The sequence below is a fragment of the Lactuca saligna genome, chromosome 5 (assembly GCF_052625555.1).
Source record: "Lactuca saligna cultivar CGN05327 chromosome 5, ASM5262555v1, whole genome shotgun sequence".
NCBI lineage: Eukaryota > Viridiplantae > Streptophyta > Magnoliopsida > Asterales > Asteraceae > Lactuca > Lactuca saligna.
The window spans coordinates 265981806-265990070 of NC_136421.1; positions in this window are offsets into that span (position 1 = coordinate 265981806).

Sequence of the window (8265 nt, forward strand, 5' to 3'; positions counted from 1 at the left end):
TGTTCCTAGTCTAATTCCAGCCAAAAAAACACGAAAGTAAGATGTCAGGGGCCAAAACTCGTCGAGTTCTATATAAAACTCGTCGATTTCATGCAAAAAACCATGAACTCATTGAGTTTATTGAAGAAACTCGTCGAGTTTTCTGTCTGGACAGCTTCTTGGCTTCGAAAAATATATTTGCATCAAGTATAAAAGAAAGCAAGCCTAGGCTCTGATACCACTGTTGGGTTTTGAGAATTCTAACACTCCTAAGTGTACATGCAACCCTAAATACCTTGGATCTATGTTTTCTCTAATATACATGCAAATATGAACTTTCCAAGGTATTCATCCTAACTAGAATAATAACATTGATTCATATGAATATATCAAGTTAGAATTACATACCTCTTTGATGTATAATGTCTTCATGAAGCTTGAGTGCCTAGTGCCCCAAGTGTGACACTTCAAATGGTTCACACAACACCAAATGCACATGGAATGACTTGAGAGAAATGGAACACTCCTTGAAATCGTCTATCCATCATATTCACACACTAGTGTACGATTTCTTGAGCCATGGGATTCTTTTATATGGTGGCTATTAGGCTTACACCATGTAACTCATAACTTTACCCATTCCTTATGCTCCATGGATTTTAACCTCCATGGATTATCCATGGGTCACCCCATGGACTTAGTCCAACATAAGGAATCTTGGATCACAAGCCCACATATATAAGAATGAATGATTCACACAATCAACCCATATATTTAATTAGTCTCCTTTTGATCACTTAATTAATTCCAAATTAATTATTGATCAATACTAATTAAATAACCTTATTAATATATTAGAACTTATAATATATTAACCAACCTTAAGTGTTATTTCTCTCATTATAGTCTATCCAAATGCATGATGCCATGCAACCCAAATGGACCATGCCAGGTCGGGTTAAGTCTTACCAATTATAGTTATGGACTTAGACATTAATCCAACACTATCTTGGCCGGATCGACCAAAATACCCTTTTGGTTGACAAGGTGCCCTAGAAACCGCACCTCGCGCAACAAAACTCACACTCGGATAACTTTGCAAAAAGTCTCTCCCTCTTCAGTGTCTCCAGCACCTCCCTCAGATGCTCTTCATGTTGCTCCTGAGTTTTGGAATAAACCAAGATATCATCGATGAAGACTATCACAAACCAGTCCAATATCGGTCTGCACACATGATTCATGAGTTCCATGAACGCGCCAGGAGCATTGGTGAGCCCAAACGACATCACCACAAACTTATAGTGACCATAACAAGTCTGAAAGGCTGTCTTCTGCACATCGTCGTCCTTGACTCACATATGGTGATAACCGATCGCGGATCAATCTTGGAGAACCAAGATGCTACCTGAAGTTGGTCAAATAAGTCATCAATCCTTGGGAGGGGATAACTGTTCTTCATTATTACCTTATTCAACTCCCGGTAATCTATACACATCCGATGTGATCCATCCTTCTTCTTCACAAATAGGATTGGGGCTCCCTAAGGCGAACTGCACAGCCTGATAAATCCCTTGTCTAACAGCTCCTACAGCTGTGTAGACAACTCCTATATCTCAAGAGGAGCCAACCGATATGGTGCCTTGGCTATCGGAGCTGCATCGGGAACTAGGTCAATCTTGAACTCTACCTGCCTCTCCGGAAGTACCCCAGGAAAATCATGTGGGAACACGTTCGAGTACTTCCATACGATCGGTACATCATGTACTGTCGCCTTACCCTTATCTTGGGTATCCATAACATAGGTGACAAAACCTATGCAACCGTGATGTAGGCAACGTCTCGCCCTCGCTGCTGAACACAAAGGCGGTACATACTTCGGTCTCTCGCCCCGAGTCACCAAACCTCCCCCACTTGGAGTCCGAACCCGTACTAGTTGTTGCTCGCAGTCAATCACTGCCCCATTGGGGATCAACCAGTCCATACCCACAATAACCTTATTCCCTCGTAGGGGAATAGGGACTAAATACACAAAAAACTGCTCATCGAACAACTGCAGTGTACATCCCTAATGAACCCTCACAACTCATACCACCTATCATTCGCGATCTCTACATCATGAGGAAAGTCTAGCTCCCCTGGAGCTCCAACAAGTCTCTTGCTAAGCGAGAGTGATACTGTGACAACCCGGAATTTCTATTTATACAAACCCTATATTTCAATCTATTCAAACTTACTTCTGCTAACTTTTAGCACTTTTGGTGTCCGTTTGAGCATTCTGGGCTTTAATACATCAAAGGAATAAGTGAATGAATGTGTCAGTTGAACTCATAACCTTTTAAACAAGCCTTAAACCATCAAAAGAGGAGTTCATGGCCAGGAACTTGGGTTTACGGCCGTAAAATCCAAGTGGTCGTGAAACCCTTGTATATATATGACTTTTGGTCATTTTCCATTCATTCTTCACCTTCTAAGCTGGAGAAATCGGTTTTCTCTCCCAAGGATCTTCAAGTTCTCTTCCAATCTTCACAAATGTAAGCAAACCCTTCCATCATGCATTGATTACATCACTTCTACTTGATTCATCTTTGAATCCTCCCATAATTCCATCTTTTAAACTTAGATCTTCAAGATACTCAAGAACACCAAGAACACTTGTGTGTTTTGGGCCGAAAACTCCCTTTCTTAGCCTTCAAACTGTAAGTCCTTAACCCCTTTACATGTTTATAAGTTAGTATTATGAGTTAGGGCTTGAAAACAGCGAAAATCAAGCAACCAAGGGAGTTTACGGCCAAGGCAATCTCCCTTGGCCGTAAACTCTAATAAAAGGTACATTATTGCCCTACATTCCTTCCTAAGGCTTGGAACATGGCCTAGAACACCTTCCCTTTGAGCTAAGGACCTTAAAAATCGATTTGGTACAAGACACCATGGGTTTACGGCCGTAAACCCATAAGGGCTGCAAACCCTAGTGTCACACCCCAAAACTAAGAACGGGGGAAACGTTATAGGGCGGAGGACGTCGTGTAAAGTATCACAACAGTGCAAAGTAGTAAAAAAGCAACAACATTATCTATTGCATTAATAGTAGAATTTTAGTACATGTGTGTTCTTTCATAGAATAAAACACCATAACAAATAATCAAAATAAAAGACGAATCTTGACTGCTCCGTCTTCTTAAAACCCGGTCATCGTACCTATCTACTGGTGACCTGAGACTACAAGTTATTTTGAAAGTGTAGATCAGCATTTAAGCTGGTAAGTTCATAAGTATTTAATGTCAATGTTTGTATAAATTTCAATGAAATTGTTTGTAGATGTTTGAAAACTCCTAGAAAATCCCCTATTTCCTACTAGTATAAAAGTAGCCTTCTACCAAGACCCGACTGTTTTGAATGTTTACCTCTAAAAATCCAATATTTGTTCATAAGTGTGTGGTAGTTTAAAAGTTCCAAAACTGTAATGCAATAGTGTTTTTCATGCCTAGAATAGTAGATTTATGTATGTATTAAATCGATAAGGCATTTGATAATCTCGTAAATCAACGTGTTCTTAATACTCCATGTGAGTTTTATAACCATGCTATTGACCCAGACTGCCTGTAACAACGTTCTTCAGGCGTTGGAATGTTATGACAGTTGTCACCCCAGACCTGTCGGTCTAACTGTAGCTAACAGTTTAGGTGCAAGATTGTCAATCCCGTATAGATCTATACACAAGTATCACGCTCTCCCTACAAGAGATTATGGTATATAATACAGGACTTTAACGGCATACTTGAAAGTACGTGAAGTTGAATGTCTCACAAAACTTAGTATCAAATAGATTTACGTATGAAAAGTCCATTTGTTCCTGCATATGAAAATATTTCCTTGATATAGTACTTATAGTATGTAAAATCTCATGATTTCCTTGTAAACTATACCTATTATAGTTTTTCCAAAAGTGTATTTCGTTTGTATGGTAAACCCTAGTGTAGTGTCGACTTTGTACGTAAAGTATAACATTTGTAATAACATTATTGAACATTTATACTCGAAATATAAATAAAGTGTTTGCTATTTATATAACAACATGTTTCATTTCAAAATGGACAAAGAGTTATCGTGATATGTTGCATGAGAACGTTTTCGTATGATAGTTATAAATCACATATGATTGATTATATAACAAAAAGTATAGCAGAAAGGTTGATGTTTTTCATACGAGAATAATTGTGTGTTTACTTGTATCCCCCCCCCCCCCCCCCCTAAAAGTTTATGAAAGTATTTACAAAGCATTTAAAAACGTAGTTGTAGGGCTATGAACTCACTTGATAGATTGAAGAAGGTGAGTTGAAGAAGACGAGACTCAACCCAGGTAGTACTTCAACTGAAAAGAAGTCAATTTCTCAGAAATCTTAGGACTTCAGGACTTGCATCATGTGCTAGGGTTGTTATCAGGGCTTCGGGGTGGTCTTGGGATGCTTAACACAGAGTAGAAGTGGGAGAGAGGATAGAAATGAGCAGCCAAACTCGGAAGGCTTCAATATCTATATATAGGATAAAAATCGAAGTTCACGTCGTGATTTTTACCAATTCACGTCGTAAGTTTGTCCCGATTCGATCATGGCATGCGTCATCTGTCAAGTGGCTCTGAAATGGTCAATCAGACAGTTCACGTCGTGAACTTTAGTGTTCACGTCGTGAACTCTAATAAGTCTGACTCAGCATTGAAACTCGTGCCTCGAACTTCAAAAATTCATATCTTTCGCATACGAGATCTGTTTTCGATGTTCTTTATTTTCACACGTAGGTGAGATTATGCTCTACAACTATCGTTTAGATTCCGTCGGCTAGTTTTGATTTTATTTTTAATGTAGGACAGGAAAAGTCTGTTAAAAATCCATAACTTCTTCATCCGGTGTCCGTCTTCGTCAGAATTTATACTGTTGTAATACCATTGATGAGATCTTCAATTCTCATTTAGGTCATGTTGGCAAAAGTCACTCGATCTCGATTTCGAGTTTTTAGTTGTCTACTACTATGTCCGAAACTTCGAAAAATCATAATTTCCTCATATAAAGTCAGATTTGGGTGTTCTTTTTATGTATGTTTATGGTTTTGGGATATCTACAACTTTCATTTGGATACCTAAGGTTGAAAAGTATTTTATTGAAATTTCTCGTTTTATGCTTAACAGTGTTTTACCGGTATTGTTGCGTATCTTCGATCGGTCATAACTTCTTCGTTATAACTCGGATTTTAGTGTTCTTTATATTTTTGGAAACCTAGTTACAATCTTTATCACTTTATTTATCCCAATAGAGACTTTTGAACATTTTATTTTTTACGCTATTTTCATTATATCAAAAGAGATTACAATTCTTGACTTTTTAGGTCATTACATTGATTCGAAATATCGGGTTGTCACACGTAGGCCGTAAACTCATGGAGAGTTTACTCTTGGACCGTAAACTCCAATGCACACCCCTACAACCCTTAGATGCAACCCTATGATCTTATAACACTTGAATCAAAGTGTTTTCCATGGTCTAGGGTGTCTTTACTTGTTTAATTAGTGTTATAATCACTAATAATATATATATATATATATATATATGTGTGTGTGTGTGTGTGTGTGTGTCTTTATATGTTAAATAGGATCAGTGTGTGTGTTCAAGTCTTCACTTGACACCGAGCACCTTATCCAACACTTTCATCCAAACCACTCACTACAAGTGAGTTCATACCCGTTAATCAACCTTTTAAATGATTTTAAATGCTTTTATTGGGGGGGGGGGGAATACAAGTTGAATATCATAGTTATTATATCAATCAAATGTGATTAATAATTATCAATCGATGGATTTGCTATACTTTCAAATTGTTTTACCAAACAAATGACTTCAAACTGCTTATCAAACTATTTTACATGTTAAACTCTTTACCAAACTCTCTTTTATATATCAAACCGTTCCTTTTACAGTTTTCAAACTTATATATTGTTAAAACCATGTCTAATACATATATAGTTATATAAATAAGGTTTGAAAGACTTAGGACTGATAACTCACTTTACTTCCTGTTCCTTGTTTGGTTGTGGACCTAGAGTACATGGTTATTTGTCCGGGTGTCGTTTGATCCTTAGTTATATATTATGTATATATGTGTAGATATAAAGACTTTTATCTCAGTTCAATACATTCAATTATACAAACGATTTTACTAGTAACTATAATAGGTATAGTTAGGGATATACTATTCATTACTTCTAGTTCAATGAAGCATACAAAGAGTCAGTTCATTCATGAGTCAATATTGCTATTATGAGAAACTATACAATGATACTATGATGAGAAACTATACAACGATAATATTATGAGAAACTATACAACGATACTATTATGAGAAACTATACAACTATACTATGATGAGAAGCAATACATTCACTACACTAGTACATACATTACATATACAAGTATACTATAACATAAATGTGAACCACTGTTTTGGGGCATGTCTTCACTGCCATGGCCCGATTTGTTGCCAGAATCTCCTGGAGGGAGAGCGTGAGTTTGCGTATAGATCTATACTGGATTGACTATCCTACACCTTGCTGCTAGCTACAGTGGGACCTGCAGGTCTACGGGTTCCAAATGTTATTACTTCCGACATCTTTCATCGTCGTGTTTATAGTTGATAGTATGGTACAATCAATCACATAATACCTTGATAAAAATCTGGTTTAAGGTAGTTAGTACAACGGTAGTTATTATAATACAACACTACAGTACTATATTAATTTCCCCTTTGCATTCACTTTGTGATCATTTCACATAAACGATAATGTATAAACTGTATTTTTATAATGATAGTTATACTTGGGAAAATTATACACTTTTACAAGAAACAAACATACAGAACATCCGTGCCTTGGTAGAAGGCTACTTTTAGTAGAAAATATAGGATTTTCTAGGAGTTACAAACATTTATAAACATTCACATATTTTTACTACGAACGATTACAAACTCATACTTCAAACACTGTTACAAACATTTTGATGCAAACAATGACACTAAAATACTTATGAACTCACCAGCATTAATGTTGATAAACTCTTTCAAAATAACTTGTATTCTCAGGTCATCAGTAGACAGGTACCGATGCCAGCCTTTGAGAAGATGGAGCACGTTCAAGACTCATCTTTTATTTTGATTTACTATACAGAACACACTTGTATTAAATTATATTATTAATGCAATGGATGATGTTGTTTGCTTTTTTACTATTATACTGTGTTGTGATACTGTACATGACGTCCACCACCCCAAACGTTTCCACCGCTCCGGTTTTGGGGTGTGACAGATTGGTATCAGAGCATTGTTTATAGTGAATTGAGTATATCAACCCATAAAAGGTATACAAACTATAAACACAATGGGATTAAAATACTCTGACCAAGAGTTTATACTTTTAAATAGTAAAATACTTAACTACGTATACATACATGCATTCATACTAAAATCAGTGTCACTAGAATAGAACAAAAGTATTACGATTGTTGAGCAACACAATTAGGCTTAGAGACATATAGTTAAATCTGGGTGGATATAGCCTGATCAACTATATTTTCCAAAGAGTGACTAGCATGTGCCTAAGAATGGTTGTGGTATTGCAACAAGTCTAAAAACTTACCAACACTACCTCAATGATAACATTAGAACAAAACATGAACTTAAAATAATATAGGGGTATTTTGTGTTACTATATTTACTAATCTGAGAACTAAAAAGGTCTTTACTAGTAGGTCATTAATTGCTAAGTGGATACACTAAGGTTATATGAGATTAAGGTGTCATAGACTCAGAATTTGTAGTCTTTGTTTTACTTCCTGTTCCTTGTTTGGTTGTGGATTTGGAGTTAGGTTAATTATTCGAAGGTCTATCCTGCTTTGATTTCATATAACTGGTATGCACTATGCAATTATTGAAGTATCTGGTAAGGATCGTCTTATAATTATCCTAAGTAGTACGTCTATTTATATTAGATTCTTATATCCCTTTTCTCGCATAGATATCATGGCTGGATTCCATCTCTATGACGGCCCGTACTTCCCAAATGAAGGAAATGTTGGATGGCTTGAAGACGAGCCAGAAGATGAGCATCCAATCCATTTGGATGATCACCATGCAGAAGGCTTTTCTGATGGTTCCGACTCCGAGCCAGAAGTCAACAACCTACCCCCTGTGGCTCCGGTCCCGAATCCTAACCCCCGTCAGGCTTTTTAAGGCATGTCACCTGCATGG